General features: G+C 39.9%; 1 long non-coding RNA gene across 2 annotated transcripts; it reads right to left on the minus strand.

Moving 5' to 3' along the window:
- Positions 1–316: 316 nt before the first annotated feature.
- Positions 317–16,006, minus strand: LOC126077433 (uncharacterized). 2 transcript variants are annotated; one of them, XR_007517742.1, is made up of 3 exons: positions 13,784–16,006; positions 11,796–12,570; positions 317–1,077 (listed from the first exon to the last, which is right to left on the minus strand). It is a non-coding gene; the product is annotated as an uncharacterized LOC126077433 (long non-coding RNA). The 2 variants fall into 2 exon arrangements; XR_007517743.1 differs by lacking the exon at positions 317–1,077 and having other exon boundaries at positions 9,527–12,570; positions 13,784–13,931; positions 14,194–16,006.
- Positions 16,007–17,683: the final 1,677 nt, after the last annotated feature.

The following is a 17,683-nucleotide window of genomic DNA, read 5'->3' on the forward strand; positions in this document are numbered from 1 at the left end:
TCAGCAAGCAAGGCTGTGTCATCTGCATAACACAGGTTGTTAATGAGTCTTCCTCCAATCTGGATGCCACGTTCTTCTTCAAATAGTGCAGCTTCTGGAATTATTTGCTCAGCATACTAAGTATGGTGAAAGGATATAACCCTGATGCACACCTTTCCTGACTTTAAACCATCCAGTATACCCTTGTTCTGTTTGAACGACTGCCTCTTGGTCAATGTACAGGTTCTTCGTTAGCACGATTAAAAAAAAAAAAAAAGTGTCCTGGAATTGCCATTCTTCACAATGTTATTCACGATTTGTTATGATTCACACAGTTGAATGCCTTTGCATAGTCAATAAAACATAGGTCAACATTCTTCTGGTATTCTCTGTTTTCAACCATGATCCATCCCATGTCAGCAAAGATATCCCTCATTCCACAGCCTCTTCTTAACTGGCTTGAATTTCTAGCAGTTCCCTGTTGATGTCATGCTGCAACTGCTTTTGACTGATCTTCAGTAAAATTTTACTTGTGTGTGATATTATATTGTTCAATAATTTCCACATTCTGTTGGATCACCTTTCTTTGGGATGGGCACAAATATGGATCTCTTCCAGCCCGTTGGCCAGGCAGCGGTCTTCCAAATTTCTTGACATAGGCCAGTAAGCACCTCCAGCACTTCATCCATTTGTTGAAACATCTCAGTTGGCACTCCATCAACTCCTGGAGCCTTGTCTTTTGCCATTCCCTTCATCACAGCTTGGCCTTTTTCCTTCAGTACCATTGGTTCTTGATTGTATGCTACCTCCTGAAATGGCTGAATGTCATCCAATTATTTTTGGTACAGTGACTCTGTATATTCTTTCCATCTTCTTTTGATGATTCCTGTGTCGTTCAATGTCTTGCCCAGAGAAATCCTTCAAAATTACAACTTGAGGTTTGAATTTTTTCTTCAGTTCTTTCAGATTGAGAAATGCCAAATATATTTGTCCCTTTTGGTTTTCTAACTCCAGGTCTTTGCACATTTCATTATAATACTTTATTTTGTCTTCTTGAGTCACCCTCTGTTCAGCTTTTACTTCTTCCTTTTGCTTTAGCTACTTGACATTCAAGAGCAATAAAAACAGGGAATGTTTTTTAAAGGGTAGTTGATTAAAACAGATCAGACAATTCTAAATACACTGACTATAATTATGTAAAACTTATATGTATTATGTAAAGATTATATATACTAAAAACATCCTGGCATACCATTTTAAAACTTATTTAAACTTTTTTTTCAACAAGCCTTTTTTTTTTTTTAAGGTAAGCTTGGTGAGTTTAAAGGACCTTCGACTCAGGGTTTTTACCTATTCTTGTTGCCCACTCTCCTCTTTTCCTTATCCTTGCTCTATTCTCCCCTCCTAATATCCCCTAGAATACTACCTTGTCTCCTACTTCTAATTTAGTTCCCTGCACAATTCATTCATCTGTCCATTGATCTTCCAGCACACATTTATTGAGAGTTGTATTGCAAAACTTAAATTTACATACCTTTATTTAGAGATTGCTGTTTGCCTACTATCTAGTCTTTCCTTTTTCTTATGTAACAGAACTCCGATTTTAATCTGTATACATTGATACTTGGAATAAAGATTACATTTCTCAGCTACCGTTGAAGCAGACTATGATCATGAGACTAACTTCAGTCCAATTAAAGAGGATTTGTTTGCATTCTGAGAATGCTTCTTCAAAGTGATGATTTGGTGGGGAGAGTCCCTTTTTTGCCCTTCCTGTGAACTGAAATGCAGAACTGATGACTGGTGCTTCAGCAGCCATTGAAAGAGAAACTGTGTACAGAGGATAGTGACAAGGCTTAAGAGGCCTAGATTCCTGATGATTGTGTGGAGCAAAAGCAACAACCCTAAACTATCTACCTTTAGATTTCCTTTACATGAGAGGAATACACCTTGTGTATTTTTTCAGGTCTTTGTTACTGGCAGTTGATCTTAAATTCTGATAAAAGTGTTTGTACCGAGCCGGCGGAGCCAAGATGGCGGACTAGGCAGACGCTACCTCGGATCCCTCTTACAACAAAGACACGGAAAAACAAGTGAATCGATCACATACATAACAATCTACGAACCCTGAACAACAAACACAGATTTAGAGACGGAGAACGAACTAATACGGGGAAGCAGCGACTGTTTCCAGAGCCTGGAGCCAGCATACCAGTCAGGTACGGCACGAGCACAGAGACCTGCTCCACCCCCCTGAACTAACCCCGGGAGGGGGACTAGCCGGTTCCACGGGCGGCGTGGGACGCAGCCGTTAGGAGAAGTCCCCGGGAGGCAGTGACTGATCTTGGAGCAGAAAGAGCAGCACCCGAGCCGGGGAACCGTCCCACAGGGATTTGGACTGCACGCAGGTACGCCATAAACACGGAGAGTTGCTCCACCCCCTGAACTAACCCCGGGAAGGTGACCATCCGGGTCGCGCGGGCGGCGTGGGACGCAGCCGGTAGGAGAAGTCCCCGGGAGGCAGCGACTGGTATTGGAGCGGGGAGAACAGCGTTCCAGCCGGGACACTCGGTCGCGGCACAAGCACGGGGAGCTACTCCACCCATCTGAACTAACCCCGGGAGGGGGCCCACCTGGTTCACGGGGGCGGCACGGCCACGCGGCTGGAGGGACGAGAAGTCCCCGGGAGGCAGCGACTGATTTTGGAGTCGAGAGTGCACCGTCCCAGTAGGGGAGCCTTGACGCTGGGCGTGGGGCTGGAAGCGGAGGATCTGACCGTGACTCCAGCGGGCCAGACCCCCCGGGGGCAATCTCCACACAGACAGCACACATAGGCGACGCGCCCGCGGGAATCTCAGATATAATAGTCTTTCCAAGCAAGACAAGCAACTCTGGCTATATTCTGAGGTGCTACTCTCCTATCTCTCTGTTCCCTCCCCCACCCTCCCCAGGCGGCTTCATTAACATCTGAATAGCCTGAGCCAGAGGGAGAACTCTGATAGGGATCTGACTGCAGTTTTTTTTTAGCGGATTTTCTGGAAAAACTAGTTTCCCAGTGATGGCTCGGAGACAACAATCCATATCAAACCACTTAAAGAAGCAGACCGTGACAGCTTCTCCAACTCCCCAAACAAAAGAATCAAAATCTTTCCCAAATGAAGATACAATCCTGGAATTATCAGATACAGAATATAAAAAACTAATTTACAGAATGCTTAATGATATCACAAATGAAATTAGGATATCTGCAGAAAAAGCCAAGGAACACACTGATAAAACTGTTGAAGAACTCAAAAAGATTATTCAAGAACATACTGGAAAAATTAATAAGTTGCAAGAATCCATAGAGAGACAACATGTAGAAATCCAAAAGATTAACAATAAAATAACAGAATTAGACAACACACTAGGAAGTCAGAGGAGCAGACTCGAGCAATTAGAATGCAGACTGGGACATCTGGAGGACCAGGGAATCAACACCAACATAGCTGAAAAAAAATCAGATAAAAGAATTAAAAAAAATGAAGAAACCCTAAGAATTATGTGGGACTCTATCAAGAAGGATAACCTGCGGGTGATTGGAGTCCCAGAACAGGGAGGGGGGACAGAAAACACAGAGAAAATAGTTGAAGAACTTCTGACAGAAAACTTCCCTGACATCATGAAAGACGAAAGGATATCTATCCAAGATGCTCATCGAACCCCATTTAAGATTGATCCAAAAAGAAAAACACCAAGACATATTATCATCAAACTCACCAAAACCAAAGATAAACAGAAAATTTTAAAAGCAGCCAGGGAGAAAAGAAAGGTTTCCTTCAAGGGAGAATCAATAAGAATATGTTCTGACTACTCAGCAGAAACCATGCAGGCAAGAAGGGAATGGGACGACATATACAGAACACTGAAGGAGAAGAACTGCCAACCAAGGATCATATATCCAGCAAAACTCTCTCTGAAATATGAAGGCGAAATTAAGATATTTACAGACAAACACAAGTTTAGAGAATTTGCAAAAACCAAACCAAAGCTACAAGAAATACTAAAGGATATTGTTTGGTCAAAGAACCAATAATATCAGATATCAGCACAACACAAGGTCACAAAACAGAACGTCCTGATATCAACTCAAATAGGGAAATCACAAAAACAAACAAATTAAGATTAATTAAAAAAAAAATACACATAACAGGGAATCATGGAAGTCAATAGGTAAAAGATCACAATAATCAAAAAGAGGGACTAAATACAGGAGGCATTGAACTGCCATATGGAGAGTGATACAAGGCGATATAGAACAATACAAGTTAGGTTTTTACTTAGAAAAATAGGGGTATATAATGAGGTAACCACAAAAAGGTATAACAACTCTATAACTCAAGACAAAAACCAAGAAAAACGTAACGACTCAACTAACATAAAGTCAAACACTATGAAAGTGAGGATCTCACAATTTACTAAGAAAAACGCCTCAGCACAAAAAAGTATGTGGAAAAATGAAATTGTCAACAACACACATAAAAAGGCATCAAAATGACAGCACTAAAAACTTATTTATCTATAATTACCCTGAATGTAAATGGACTAAATGCACCAATAAAGAGACAGAGAGTCACAGACTGGATAAAGAAACACGATCCATCTATATGCTGCCTACAAGAGACACACCTTAGACTTAGAGACACAAACAAACTAAAACTCAAAGGATGGAAAAAAGTATATCAAGCAAACAATAAGCAAAAAAGAAGAGGAGTAGCAATATTAATTTCTGACAAAATAGACTTTAGACTTAAATCCACCACAAAGGATAAAGAAGGACACTATATAATGATAAAAGGGACAATTGATCAGGAAGACATAACCATATTAAATATTTACGCACCCAATGACAGGGCTGCAAGATATATAAATCAAATTTTAACAGAACTGAAAAGCGAGATAGATACCTCCACAATTATAGTAGGAGACTTCAACACACCACTTTCGGAGAAGGACAGGACATCCAGTAAGAAGCTCAACAGAGACACGGAAGATCTAATTACAACAATCAACCAACTTGACCTCATTGACTTATACAGAACTCTCCACCCAACTGCTGCAAAATATACTTTTTTTTCTAGCGCACATGGAACATTCTCTAGAATAGACCACATATTAGGTCATAAAACAAACCTTTGCAGAGTCCAAAACATCGAAATATTACAAAGCATCTTCTCAGACCACAAGGCAATAAAACTAGAGATCAATAACAGAAGAACGAGGGAAAAGAAATCAAATACTTGGAAAATGAACAATACCCTCCTGAAAAAAGACTGGGTTATAGAAGACATCAAGGAGGGAATAAGGAAATTCATAGACAGCAACGAGAATGAAAATACTTCCTATCAAAACCTCTGGGACACAGCAAAAGCAGTGCTCAGAGGTCAATTTATATCAATAAATGCACACATACAAAAAGAAGAAAGAGCCAAAATCAGAGAACTGTCCCTACAACTTGAACAAATAGAAAGTGAGCAACAAAAGAATCCATCAGCCACCAGAAGAAAACAAATAATAAAAATTAGAGCTGAACTAAATGAATTAGAGAACAGAAAAACAATTGAAAGAATTAACAAAGCCAAAAGCTGGTTCTTTGAAAAAATTAACAAAATTGATAAACCATTGGCTAGACTGACTAAAGAAATACAGGAAAGGAAACAAATAACCCGAATAAGAAATGAGAAGGACCACATCACAACAGAACCAAATGAAATTAAAAGAATCATTTCAGATTATTATGAAAAATTGTACTCTAACAAATTTGAAAACCTAGAAGAAATGGATGAATTCCTTGAAAAACACTACCTACCTAAACTAACACATTCAGAAGCAGAACAACTAAATAGACCCATAACAAAAAAAGAGATTGAAACGGTAATCAAAAAACTCCCAACAAAAAAAAGTCCTGGCCCGGACGGCTTCACTGCAGAGTTCTACCAAATTTTCAGAGAAGAGTTAACACCACTACTACTAAAGGTATTCCAAAGCATAGAAAATGACGGAATACTACCCAACTCATTCTATGAAGCCACCATCTCCCTGATACCAAAACCAGGTAAAGACATTACAAAAAAAGAAAATTATAGACCTATATCCCTCATGAACATTGATGCAAAAATCCTCAACAAAATTCTAGCCAATAGAATCCAACAACACATCAAAAAAATAATTCACCCTGATCAAGTGGGATTTATACCAGGTATGCAAGGCTGGTTTAATATCAGAAAAACCATTAATGTAATCCATCACATAAATAAAACAAAAGACAAAAACCACATGATCTTATCAATTGATGCAGAAAAGGCATTTGACAAAGTCCAACACCCATTTATGATAAAAACTCTTACCAAAATAGGAATTGAAGGAAAATTCCTCAACATAATAAAGGGCATCTATGCAAAGCCAACAGCCAATATCACTCTAAATGGAGAGAACCTGAAAGCATTTCCCTTGAGAACGGGAACCAGACAAGGATGCCCTTTATCACCGCTCTTATTCAACATCGTGTTGGAAGTCTTAGCCAGGGCAATCAGGCTAGACAAAGAAATAAAAGGTATCCGGATTGGCAAGGAAGAAGTAAAGTTATCACTATTTGCAGATGACATGATTATATACACAGAAAACCCTAAGGAATCCTCCAGAAAACTACTGAAACTAATAGAAGAGTTTGGCAGAGTCTCAGGTTATAAAATAAACATACAAAAATCACTTGGATTCCTCTACATCAACAAAAAGAACACCGAAGAGGAAATAACCAAATCAATACCATTCACGGTAGCCCCCAAGAAGATAAGATACTTAGGAATAAATCTTACCAAGGATGTAAAAGACCTATACAAAGAAAACTACAAAGCTCTACTACAAGAAATTCAAAAGGACATACTTAAGTGGAAAAACATACCTTGCTCATGGATAGGAAGACTTAACATGATAAAAATGTCTATTCTACCAAAAGCCATCTATACATTTAACGCACTTCCGATCCAAATTCCAATGTCATATTTTAAGGGGATAGAGAAACAAATCACCAATTTCATATGGAAGGGAAAAAAGCCCCGGATAAGCAAAGCACTACTGAAAAAGAAGAAGAAAGTGGGAGGCCTCACCTTACCTGACTTCAGAACCTATTATACAGCCACAGTAGTCAAAACAGCCTGGTATTGGTACAACAACAGACACATAGACCAATGGAACAGAATTGAGAACCCAGACATAGATCCATCCACGTATGAGCAGCTGATATTTGACAAAGGACCAGTGTCAATTAACTGGGGAAAAGACAGCCTTTTTAACAAATGGTGCTGGCATAACTGGATATCCATTTGCAAAAAAATGAAACAGGACCCATACCTCACACCATGCACAAAAACTAACTCCAAGTGGATCAAAGACCTAAACATAAAGACTAAAACGATAAAGATCATGGAAGAAAAAATTGGGACAACCCTAGGAGCCCTAATACAAGGTATAAACAGAATACAAAACATTACCAAAAATGATGAAGAGAAACCCGATAACTGGGAGCTCCTAAAAATCAAACACCTATGCTCATCTAAAGACTTCACCAAAAGAGTAAAAAGACCACCTACAGATTGGGAAAGAATTTTCAGCTATGACATCTCCGACCAGCGCCTGATCTCTAAAATCTACATGATTCTGTCAAAACTCAACCACAAAAAGACAAACAACCCAATCAAGAAGTGGGCAAAGGATATGAACACACATTTCTCTAAAGAAGATATTCAGGCAGCCAACAGATACATGAGAAAATGCTCTCGATCATTAGCCATTAGAGAAATGCAAATTAAAACTACGATGAGATTCCATCTCACACCAGCAAGGCTGGCATTAATCCAAAAAACACAAAATAATAAATGTTGGAGAGGCTGCGGAGAGATTGGAACTCTCATACACTGCTGGTGGGAATGTAAAATGGTACAACCACTTTGGAAATCTATCTGGCGTTATCTTAAACAGTTAGAAATAGAACTACCATACAACCCAGAAATCCCACTCCTCGGAATATACCCTAGAGATACAAGAGCCTTCATACAAACAGATATATGCACACCCATGTTTATTGCAGCTCTGTTTACAATAGCAAAAAGTTGGAAGCAACCAAGGTGTCCATCAACGGATGAATGGGTAAATAAATTGTGGTATATTCACACAATGGAATACTACGCATCGATAAAGAACAGTGACGAATCTCTGAAACATTTCATAACATGGAGGAACCTGGAAGGCATTATGCTGAGCGAAATGAGTCAGAGGCAAAAGGACAAATACTGTATAAGACCACTATTATAAGATCTTGAGAAATAGTAAACCTGAGAAGAACACATACTTTTGTGGTTACGAGGGGGGGAGGGAGGGAGGGTGGGAGAGGGTTTTTTTATTGATTAATCAGTAGATAAGAACTGCTTTAGGTGAAGGGAAAGACAACACTCAATACATGGAAGGTCAGCTCAATTGGACTGGACCAAAAGCAAAGAAGTTTCCGGGATAAAATGAATGCTTCAAAGCTCAGCGGAGCAAGCGCGGGGGTCTGGGGAACATGGTTTGCGGGGACTTCTAAGTCAATTGGCAAAATAATTCTATTATGAAATCATTCTGCATCCCACTTTGAAATGTGGCGTCTGGGGTCTTAAATGCTAACAAGCAGCCATCTAAGATGCAGCAATTGGTCTCAACCCACCTGGAGCAAAGGAAAATGAAGAACACCAAGCCCACATGACAACTAAGAGCCCAAGAGACAGAAAGGGCCACATGAACCAGAGACCTACATCATCCTGAGACCAGAAGAACTAGTTGGTGCCCGGCCACAATCGATGACTGCCCTGACAGGGAGCTCAGCAGAGGACCCCTGAGGGAGCAGGAGAGCAGTGGGATGCAGACCCCAAATTCTCATAAGAAGACCAAACTTAATGGTCTGACTGAGACTGGAGGAATCCCGGCGGTCATGCTCTCCAGACCTTCTGTTGACACAGGACAGGAACCATCCCTGAAGACAACTCATCAGACATGAAAGGGACTGGTCAGCGGGTGGGAGAGAGACGCTGATGAAGAGTGAGCTAATTATATCAGGTGTACACTTGAGATTGTGTTGGCAACTCTTGTCTGGAGGGGGGATGGGAGGATAGAGAGAGAGGGAAGCCGGCAAAATTGTCAAGAAAGGAGAGACTGAAAGGGCTGACTCAAGACGGGGAGAGTAAGTGGGAGTAGGGAGTGAGATGTATGTAAACTTATATGTGACAGACTGATTGGATTTGTAAACGTTCACTTGAAGCTTAATAAAAGATATTATAAAAAAAAAAAAAAAAAAAAAAAGTGTTTGTACCTTGACTCCCTGTCTAGGGCTTTCTTTCTCTTTAACATGATTCCATAATCTCTGATTCAATCTACTATCCTGGCTTCCTCCACCCAAGCACAAATTGGGGGTGGGGGGTGGGAAGGGAAATTAGAAAGGAACAATACCTACAATGGCAAAAGGAAAGTAGGTGGAGGAGAGAGAAAAAAAGAGAGATTGACTGATTTTCCCAGGAGAGAAGACAGGTGAAGAGATGGGAAAAAGTGCAGGAGAGAATGGACAGCAATGACATTGCATTAGCTGGTTCACTAGATAGTGGGTAAATTATAATGTTCAAAATACCATATTGTCACCCCTATGTCTTAAGTGTTCATAGCTTGAAGGGCTGGGTTACCCTTCAAGGTTATCACATTTTGTACTTTAACCTCTCCCTTAGAAACCTGGGGGAAGTTCAAGGGTTGTCTACTTGTAAGTACACTGGCTAATCATATCACTAGGATATCAATAGGCTATTTCAATTATTAAAAAGATAGTAATATCAGAATTAACAGTAATGAGTTAATGCCTTCAGTTACTCAGCCCCTAAAATAAAATGACTTTCATATGGGAATCAAGCTAAAGGAGAATCTTTCTTTCTTGAAGCACATCTAGTTTACCCATCTTAGGTTCTATTTTGTTCACCTGTAGCCTTCCTTTCATTGAATCATGCTACCCATTTTCTCACCCAGTGAAGTCTCTAGGTCTTTTATCTTTGGTTTGTATCACTCTACACCCCTTGTTTTGGGAAGGCCACAGAATTCATTCCCAAATCCAACCTGTTTGTCTCTGCACTAACACAAAAGAGCCTGGACAAGGAGCACGTCCTTTGGGACTATCCTACCTGGATTCTGGCATCAACAACATGTAGAGTACTATTTGGAAAGGAGCTTTCTCTGAGAAAATTAGTCTGGTGTACGTCTGGGTCAGCATTATGGCCTCTTTGCTCAGGCAGGGTGACCAATGCTTCCTCCAGCACTAGTTTTTTCCCCAGTACTCCAGAAAGAGATCATCCTTTTCTTCCCTAAGAAGCAATATCTTACTTTAGAAGGTAAAACCAAATTGTCACCAAGTTAACTGAAAACGCATAGGCAAACTGTCCAGGGCTCAATGGTTAGTGACCTATGGGGTCAAAGATCTTTATTTAGTCCAAGCCCATTCTACACAACCTCTGAGAGGTTCAGCATTCAAAAAACTTATTTATTCTAAATGGGGCTACAGCAATACATATAAATAAGGCAATCCAGCAATACATTTTAGTGAGCATCTATTATGTCCAAGGTATTACAAAAAAAAAAATGCCCCTTCTTTAAGTTCCCTTCAATGTAGTTGGCGAAACAACAAAGATAAAGAGAGCATTTATAATATGAAAGAGTAAGAATAGAACACAGAGATGGAAAAAGACATAGAAGCTAGTGTGTCCAAGGGATGCCTGTGGAAAGTGAGATTAGTAAAATAGGAACAGAGAATTCCTGCAGAAGAAAACGACATTTGAAAGGCTAGGACCAGTTTATGGAGAAGGCTCTTGGAATATCAGGCTGAGGGATTAATTATAGAGACAGGTCTTCCACCAAAGCTAGATGGCATTCACAAATATCACTTAATTGTACATGTGGCAAGGACTTTAGAAGGATTTTATATTCTAACCCCATAACTCACAAATGAAGAATCTAAGCCCTAGGTCTGGGCAACTTGTCAAAAGTCACACAGCAGTTCAGAGAAAACTAGAACCTAGTACTCTTTCCTCATCCATTACTCCCTCCCTTTTTTAAAGCAACATCTCAAAATAGGTTATTAAGGTGTTGATCACAACATATTTAGAAAGCAAAAGAAAAAGTGAGTAAGCAAACCAATGCCTGAACCTTTAACTATTCACTTGGGAGATGTTATAGTACTCCCAACTCTGCATTGTGGGTGTACACTTTTCTCTAAATCTGAATTAACCATGAGTAGGATGAAATTGGTCATTTTGAAGCTTTGCATTTTTAGCTAGCCAGTCTAGGGACACGGAAAAAGAAAATCTGGTCTAGTTCACCCTGAGAGAAACTAGTTCATGGATACTCTTATGTCAAAGGAGATTGAGTTGCTGACATACTGTAAGTGCTCATGTGGCTTCTCTGAATTCTGTGAGGAACAAATGTTGCTTGACATTTTTACTGAAACCTAAAAACCTAACTCAGTGCTGTCGATTCCGACTCATAGCAACCCTATAGCACAGAGTAGAACTGCCCCACAGAGTTTGCAAGGCACGCCTGGCGGATTCGAACTGCCGACCCTTTGGTTGGCAGCAGTAGCACTTAACCACTATGCCACCAGGGTTTCCAGGACATTTTTACTACAGTAATTGAAACAATGCAATTCTGATTAGTTGTGCTTTTTTTTTAATGTTGAAAGAGACCTGACCTCTGTCTGAAGGATTTTCCACACTTACTTCACAGATATGGTTTTGCTGTTATGGATTCTCTACTGTTCAGTGAGATGTGAACTCAGATGGAAGGACTTCCCATACTCGTCACATTCATAGGGTTTCTCCCCATTGTGAATCCTTGGATGTCTGGTAAGGTCAGAATTTCCACATTCATCACATTCATAGGGATTTTCTCCTGTGTGAATTCACTGATGTTTAGTGAGGTTTAAGCTTTCCCTGAAAGCCTTCCCACACTCGTTGCACTGGTTAACATTTTATTCAGGTACGGTATTACCGATGCTGAGTAAATTCTGGGCTATTATTGAATGTTTTGCCACATTCACTGCACTTTTATGGTTCCTCCCCAGTGGGATTTCTCTGATGTTTAATAAGGATTGAGCCTTGACTAAAACACTTACCATGCTGATTACACAGTAAGGTTTTTCACCACTATGAATTATGAAGTATTTAAAACCGGTCGTATTTTGACAGAAGGCTTGCCCACATTCTTTACACCGAAAAGGTTTTTCCCCTGTGTGGTTTCTCAGATGTCCAATAAGACTGATGCTCTGCATGAAGCATTTCTCGCACTGATGACATCTGCGTTCTTTTTCTTCCTCTGAATTTCCTTGACGCCTTTCAAACCTGTCCTTGCATTCACAAAGGTATCCAAAATGAGTGGCCTGGACAATGTTCTTGCCTCTCTAGATTCTACTGAGTATCGTCCTCTGTGATTCCATTTCTTTGGATGTCTCCTGCTTTGGAGCCAATTTCCCAGTCTCAGGCTTGTTCTTTCTTTCTAAAATAGGAAATGGATCATTCAAATGTTACTTTTTGTTAACGTTTATTATTGAAAACTTTAAACATATATAAAAATAGAGAGAACAGAAATGTCACCTTTTTGAACTTAATGAAATACTAAAACTCCTGAAGGATCATTTAGCCATGCTCCCCCAACAATTAATAAATACCTCTTTGGTTCAATTAAGGAAGAAAAGTACTGGAAAAGAAAGGTGGAATAAACATATGCTAGATTTTTTTTACTATAGAATTAATAATCTGTGAAGTACTAATTAAGGTGGGATTGGAAACAATACTGGGGGACAAATCATAAAGTCTAAGTGCTTAAAGGGTATTTTAAATTGCATTCAAATACAATTACAGCAGAAAGACCAGAGTATTTATCCAATTGCTTGGAAAGAAAACCATTTGCCTTTATTTTCCCCCAAACAGGACACTGCTTGCAGATTTAGTGTAAGCCAATAATTCCTTTATATAAACATAAGTCAGTATTCCTTCATGAACACAATAAAAAACAATTCATTTCAGTGATATTTGAAAGGAGATAAATTAAATGACCCATTGAGTTCATTAAAATGGAGACTTCACCTGAACCTACCAGACATACTAGTAAAGAACCAATTTCTAGGCTCTTCTAGTCACTTTATTACTGCTTTCTAGAGACAGGTTCTGAACGGGGGTCAGAATGTAAAAAAAAGGGGGGATGCTTGGTAAGTGGAAAGCACATTTGACATGCAGAGAATGTGCAAACAAAAAGGGTACTTAATCTAGACCGGAGTGATATGCAGGGGAAGATACTGACATGAAAAGAGAAAAGTATTTAATGTGGAGGAACATAAGAGAAATGTAGTCAAAGTGAGAGACTTAAAGAATGACTTTAAGATTGGTGAGTCGAGAAAACCTAATGGGCTGAGGCTAGAGGCAAGGAAGGCATTTAGAAGGCCACTGTGAAGGAGACGTGGTATAAAAATCTTTAATGAAAAGCAAAGATGGGTGCGTGAAAACAAAAAGAATAGAAATCTTTTGTTTAAAATGCCAAGAATAATGGTTATATTTCGTAAAGAGAGGGAGATGAGTCAGGGAGGGTTCCAGAGGAGAGTAAGGGTTAGAGACACTAATGATTTAGCTGTAAAGGATGGTTTTGGTTGGTCAAGCAGGAGCCCCCTACCCTAGCCCACCTCCCCAAATATATTCCTCCTCTTTCTCCTCACCTCTTTCTTATAGGGAATGGGATGCCAGAGAATCATGCTTGGGCAGGGTCTCCATGTGCTGGAGCTGATAACTTGGTTGACTGCGTGCGGCTCCCAGGGATATCACCTTCTCCCAGAATACTTCCTGTCCATCTGCTTGGGATGTACCCTGGAGACAATTAGGGACCACTGGCCTAGGGAGGAAACTGCTAGGAGAACTAGAGCAAAACCCTCAAGAAACATCTTCCATGGAGACGGGACAGGGAAAAAGGACCCGATGGGCTCAGAAGGGGATATGAGACAGAAAAAGGAACTGACAGAATCAATCAAACCTGATGAGGACCAAAGCTCAGTAATGCTGCCCTGTTCTCCTATTGAACAACCATTAACTGCTGCACTTTGCCACCACAGAACACACTTCCCCTTCTCACCTGAAATCCTGGGTCATCAAGTTCTCTCTCCAAATCCTCCACCAAAGACACAGGCTCATCACCATTCAATGGATGATATTCCTGCATCCAAGATTGGAGCTCCTTAAGCAGGACAGTCAGGAATTGCTCCAGGACCAGTAGCTCTAGGATCTACTCCTTGGTATGCTTCTCTGGCCTCAGCCACTTATGGCAAAGTTCCCAGAGTTGACTTAGAGCCTCCCTGGGCCCAGGGGTTTCCTGGTAGCAGAGCTGTCTAAAGCACTGGTGGAAGACCTCCTGGCTGTATTGGCTGTTTTGCTGCAAGTCAGTTTCCTGTATAAAAAAGTTATCTTCCTCTACCTTTACTATCACAGGTCCCTTCTGTTTTTCTTCCTGGATGATAAAATCTGTACCCATTTTCACTCAGAAGATGGGTCCCTGAAAACAAACTTATACTCCAGGGAGATTATCCTTCAAAAAAATATAGTGTTATTAAAATGAAAAATTGCCATCAGTTGTAAAAAATCTGCAGATATTCTAAAGGCCAATGTCTAGGCCACTTTAGGAAAAGCAAAATGGAAAAGGTTTACTTGAGGTTTTGTTCACAGTGATGCAAATGATTTGAGGATTTGTCATTCTTAGTAATGAAAATTTATATGACTCTATTTAAACTCTTCTGTTTTAGACATGTCAAATGCATTCCATCTGAAATCCTTCACACTTGCCTGCGATGCTCATACTCAAAAATTCCCATGGGACATTCCCTGGTTTCATCAAAGCACCATTTCTCAAAGAGGTATTTCTAGCCTCTCCTATTTAAAATAGCACTCCCACCACTATCTATTCTCTTACCCCACTATATTTTTCTTTATAATACTCACCACCACCTGACACTATATGCTTATTTGGTTTTTTGTTTGTTTGTTACCCACAACAACATAAGCATCATTAAGGGCTTTATCTGTCTGTACATTGCAGTATTCCCAGTGCCTAGAATAGTGCCCCATATATAGGAAGTGATCAATAAGTATATACTGAAAAAGGAGTGATTAACATAAGGCATTAGTTGCCAGACTGTCTAAAAACTTATTCGAGAATTGTTTCCTTTCTACTGTATGATAAATAAATGAGTAAAGAAATAAGGCAATGAGAACATTAAACAGAACAGGTCCACAATCCCTGTTCCACAATTTTGAAATCCTTCAAAGCTCTGAAAACCAAATGTTTTTTCAAGAGTCATTTGTTGGCAATACCTGACCTGAGGTAATTTCATTTTGTGAGAAAACCTGGCTTAAAATGACAAGAAATTATTTATAGTCTTAGAATAAATATTCTTATTACAGAGATATTACATAAGTATTAATATATATGCATTTATAGGGTGTTCAAACAATATAACATATGCACCATAATGCTTTTTAAAAATTCTTCAAAATCTGACCCCAAAGATTGGCAAAAAGTTTTCCTGTTCTCTATGTGTTAAAGACCAGATCCAAAGAGAGCCACCCCCCTTTCACACACTCAGGAGTCCTTCTTTGAAACCTTCAGAGAAGAGACTGACTCCATGTCGCTGAAAAGAGCCGGTGAGGGTTGTGAGCAGGGGTGGGGCACGGGCACGGGGTCCCATTCCTTCCTTCCGAGGCCACCGCCAGGAGTCTTTCCAGAAGACAAGCATCCTGCAGCCCAGGTTGGAAACAGGTGGCCCACACCCGGCCAGAAACCGGTCTGGGGCGACCCTGGGCCTCAGGTTGCCAACCCCTACCGCCCCCCAGTTCCCTAAGCGAGCCCAGCACCCACACATCCGGAGGCCTTGAAAACCCCCCGCAACTAGGTACCCGCCATCATCCCGGAAGTGTTGCTATGCCCATCTAGGAATGAATAGTCCCCTCTATGGTTTGTCCGCGTTACCCGAGAGTTCCGTAGCAAATCCTTTCCTTCTGGAGTCCGCGCCTGCTCAGTCCAGGAACCGCCTGTCGCTGAGAGGATCTTCGTTTCTTACTCCCTCGGCTCCTGTTTTTTTGGCCTGGCGTCATCGCTCTCCTCCATCTCCCTCCAGTCAAGTCAGCGTCTTCCAACTCCTACCTGTGTCAGCCTTCCAGAATTTTCTTTTTCATATTTCTTTTCCTGCTCATATAAGCATATAAAGACATATACATTTATATGCAAATACAGAAAGACGGTGTAGTGCGTAAGAAACTCGTTTACGAACTTGACTTGGAAACCTTGGTAGTTGCTTAATCTTACTGTGCCTCATTTTCCTTACCTGCAAAATGAGTGTAATAATAGTACATAACATCAGAGGGTCAGTTGTGTTGACTAATATGGAAAAAGCCGCTAAAAAACTCACCAAACCAAACCCACTGCCATCGATTCCGACTCATAGCGACCCTATAGGACATAGTAGAACTGCCCCATAGGGTTTCCAAGGAGCGCCTGGTGGGTTGGAACTGCCCACCTTTCGGTTAGCAGCTATAGCGCTTAACCACTATACCAGCAGGGTTTCCAAAAAGCCGCCAGAGCACAATAAATACCATATAAACAATCCTATATATGCTTTATATATATGCTAATTATATACATACATAGAAAAAATACATATATAGAACTGGTGGGTAATTGTATGATTTCTAAAAATTGGGTAATATTATATTTACATTTTCTTACATATTTTATATATAACTTTACAATCCCATTAGAAACCGTTCTAAATCATCTGGAATAGTTTTTAAGCATTACCTTTAATGACCACGTGGTATTTATTTTATTATCTAATCTTTCAAGAGTATAATACACTGTATTTCCAGTTTTTTTTTTTTTGTCATAATGGACAAGTCTGCAATAAACATTCATGACATCTTCTGCACAGATGATTTTATTTCTAGTGGATAAGTTCTCACAAGTAGGATTGCAGGGTGGAAGAATACATGCATTTTTAATAATAGTACAAGGTGTTAGATTGCTTTCCAAAAGGCTGTAACATCTCACTTCAAAGAGCAACATGTGTTAGAGCTCTTCTAATTTTTTGGTTTAAGTTTAGTGATAAATAAATATAAGTTTAGTGATATCTCATTTTAATTTTATTCACTGGTGTGTCTCAAATTCATATCTCCAGATTTTTTCTCTAGTTTCCATGATTGCTTATCTTTCTACACTTAAATGTCTCAAAGCCACATCAAACTCAACATGTGCAAAGCCAAAGTCATGCTCTTTTCCCCAAGACATGATCCTCTTCCAATGTTCATTTTGTCCATTTGCTCAAACCAGAAACTTAGAAATCCCTCTTCTTTACCTGCACATAAAATTTCTCAAAGCCCTATCAAATTTATCTTCATAATATTTCTTGAATACATTCATTTCTCTCCATATTCTCTGTTGCTATCCTCTAGGCTGTCATCATAGCTGTCCTGGACTACGGCAACAACATCCTGTCTCTCCACAACCCATCTTGACCTCCTCCCATTCTCCACAACACAGGCAGTAATCTTTAAAAAATTATCAGAGGTTCTTTTAG

This window comes from Elephas maximus, chromosome 1 (genome assembly GCF_024166365.1).
Source record: "Elephas maximus indicus isolate mEleMax1 chromosome 1, mEleMax1 primary haplotype, whole genome shotgun sequence".
NCBI classification, from domain to species: Eukaryota; Metazoa; Chordata; class Mammalia; order Proboscidea; family Elephantidae; genus Elephas; species Elephas maximus.